Genomic DNA, 4,597 nt, shown 5'->3' with positions numbered 1-4,597 from the left:
ATATCAATATATGTTATATATTATATATATGTTTTATTATACTGGTATATATTATTTGTAAAAATATATGTATATATATATGTATATATTATATATATGTTATATATGTATATCGTATATATTTTATATAATAATATATGTATTATTTGTATATTATATATATATATATGTATATATATATTATGTATATATATATATCTATATATATATATAGAAATATATAATATATCATGTATTATATTATGTATATATAATAATAGTATATATGTATATATTTTTGTATATTCATAGTATATACATATCTGTATTGGTATATATGGTATATATTGTTATATATAATATGTATATATATGTATATATATATATGTTAATATATATGTATTGTATATATATATAATGTAATATCTATATAGGTATATACTCTGTATATAGATATGTATATATAGTGTTATATGTCTATATATATAGATATAGAGCTGTATATATATGTATCATATATATATATCATATGTATATATATCTATATATATATACGTGTATATATATCTATATATATCTATCTATAGTTTATATATAGATAGTATATGTATATATATGTGTATATATGTTAGTATATCACTATACGGGTATATATCCTATGATATATAGATAGGTATATGAGATATATGTGAGATAGTATATATATGTGTATATATGGTTTGCTATATAGATATATCTATGTAGATATATCTATTGTATATATATATATGTAATGAATATGTATATATATCAGTCGATATATATATATGTATATGTATGTATATATATATGGTATATATATGATATATGTAGTATGTATGTGAATATGTATGTATAATGTAGATATATATATGTCTGTAATATATGATATATATATGTATGTAGTATGTATGATATATATATATATATAGGTATGTATATGTGTATAGATATATATATATATATGTAATATATGTATATATATATATTATATATATATATGTATATAATAGATATATATATATATGTAATATATATATATATAGTATATATGTATATATATAATATATTATATTATGAGTATATATTATATATATATATCGTAATGTATGATATATATATATATAGATAGGTATATATATATATATAGATATATGTATATTTTAGATATGTTATATATATTTATATATGTAATATATATATATATGATATATATATATAGTTATATATATGTATATATATATGTATATATTATATATGATATATATAGTATCTATATATGTGTATATATATATATGTGTGTATATATATAGATATCTATATGTATATATATATGATGTGTATATATATATATATATATGTATATATATATATATGATATATATATATATATTATAATTGTATTATGTATATATTATATGTATATATTTGACTATATATATCATTATATATGTATATATATAATGTATTCAGATATAGTATATATATAGATATATATATATATATATATATGTATATATATAAATATATGATATATTATATATATGTATATATATGTATTATATCTATATGTATATATATTTGTATATATATATGTAAATATTTATATATATTGGATATATTGTCTTATGAATATATATAGTTATATATTAGTATATCATATATCTATATATATGATATATTAATATATATGTATATATATATAGATTATAATATATGTATATATTGTACTATTATATATATATGTGTGTATATATGTTATATATATATATAATCTTATGTATTATGTATCTAGATATCTATAAGATATATTAATATATATATATATTTGTGTATATATATGTACATATGGTATATATATATATGAGATATATAATTAAATTTTATATCTATAAATATATATTGTTATATTATATTATCTATGTATATATTTGTCATATCTCTATGTCTCTATATAATCTATATATATAATCTATGTATTCTTTGTATATTCTATATATGCTAACATTTATACATCATATCTGTATATATATAGTAAGATATATGATATAATATATGTATATATATTTATAATGTAAATATGTAAATATGTTAATATATTAGTTAATATATATATATATCTATATATATATATATGTATAAAATTGTATATATATATAGTCATATATATGGGAAATATATATAATATATGCTATATTCCTATTTATATAATAAATATATATATATATGGTATATATATCTATATATATAATCTATATATATAGGATATATATTATATAATATATATCTATGCTATATATATATATGTATATATATGTATATATATATATGTTAATATATATGCTATATAATATATGTTATATTGTATATATATAGATATATATATATGTAAATATATAGATGTGATATAGTATATATATCATATAGATATATATAGTATATATTGTATACATATATATCCTATATGTATATAGTATAATATATATATGTTAAATATATAGTATATATATATATATATATGTATATATTGTATTAATATGTAATAGTATATATATGTTAATATATGATAATATATATGTAATATATATATATATATATATATATGTATATATATGTATATATATATGTGTTAGATTATATTTGTATATATATACTGTATCTATATATATGTGTATATTCGATATGTATATAGTATCTATGTATATATATATATAGCTATGTACTATATATATATGGGTATGACTATGATATGTCTATATTGTATATAATACTAGTATATATATATCGTGATATAGATATGTATGATATATGTATATATATATATGTTAATATATCTACGGTATATAGATATATATACTGTAAGATATTTGTATATACTATATATGTATCATATATATGGTCAAAAAATATACGATGTAGATATGGGATATATGATATATATATATATATGGTTATCATCGCGATATACAACCTTTGTATGGTTTATATACTATACTATGATGTATCATACACATATATGTAGACTATATATGTTATAGATAATGTAGTATATATATATATCTATATGTTATATATTTGTCATTTCTATAGGTAATATGTATCAATATATGTTAATAGATATGTGTAATACTGTATAGATATATATATATATATATGTATCTATATGTATATATATATATCTGTGTATATATTTGTATACATATAGGTATATCTATAGGTTATGTATATAGATATGAATATATGGATATATATACTATATAGAATTATGGATATATAGTATGTAATTATTGATATATATATAGGTATATATTGTATAGATATACTATCATATATATGAATATCAGATATGTATATATATATGTATATATATAGAATATATATATAGATAGAACCTATATAGGATAGATCATATCGGTATATATATGTATATATATATATATATGTGTATATATTTGTAATATATAGGTATAGCATATATGTGTATATATGTGTATGATAGTGTCTACTATATAGTATGATATATATAGATATGTGAATCATATATGCTAATCAGAGCTATATATATATCATATGGATAGATTTGTATATATATATATATATATAGGTGTGGATAGAATGTCCCATATATATATATATATACTATATGTATATATTTGTATATCATATATATATAGTATGCATCTATATATATATATATATATTTGTATAGATCTATGTAAATACGGATATATATATATGATATCTATATATATATAGGTTACATATATCATGATATCAATATCCTATACTATATGGTATACTATGTGTATATATATATGTATATGATAGTATCATCGCATACTCGCTATATACTATGTATCGATTGGTTGTATATATATATATATGTATATATTGGTATCATATCGATCTAGTATATATGTAATCTAGATCATAAGTATTCTCTCTTGTGAGTACGACTAGTAAATCTGATAGCATATATATCTCTATATATAATGATCTATATGTATATATACTATATGTTAATATATATCGTGATATATGAGTATATATGTCTACTATAGTTGTCTATCTCTCGTGTATCTCATACTATGTTATAGCTACTCTATGTCTATGGCACTATCTGTCTCTCTATCAATCTGTTAATTAGATAGTATGTATCTCCTACTACATCACACTATCGTCTATCATGTCATCATAGCTATCTATATCTCTCTACTGTATATATGATCTCTCTACTCTATACTCTCTCTATCTCATATATCTGTGTCTATATCTCTGTAACTATGTCTCTATCTAGATTAATCTCTATCACTATCTCTAGTCTGGTATATCTCATACTGTAGATCATCTATCTATAGGTGTCTCGTCTTGTGTCCTACTCTGTCTGCTCTCTATCTATGTATATCATCTCGCTGTACTACTATGTATCTATCTTTACTCTCTGTCTCTCTCTCTCTCTCTCTCTGTCTCTCTTTGTCTTTCTCTCTGTCCCTCTGTCTCTCTCTGTTACTCTCTCTGTTACTCTCTCTGTTACTCTCTGTCTGTCTCTCTCTCTCTCTCTCTCTCTCTCTGTCTCTCTCTGTCTCTCTCTCTCTGTGTG

The sequence above is a fragment of the Sander lucioperca genome, chromosome 9, assembly GCF_008315115.2.
Source record: "Sander lucioperca isolate FBNREF2018 chromosome 9, SLUC_FBN_1.2, whole genome shotgun sequence".
Taxonomy (NCBI): Eukaryota; Metazoa; Chordata; class Actinopteri; order Perciformes; family Percidae; genus Sander; species Sander lucioperca.
Note: the sequence above shows the minus strand (reverse complement) of the source record.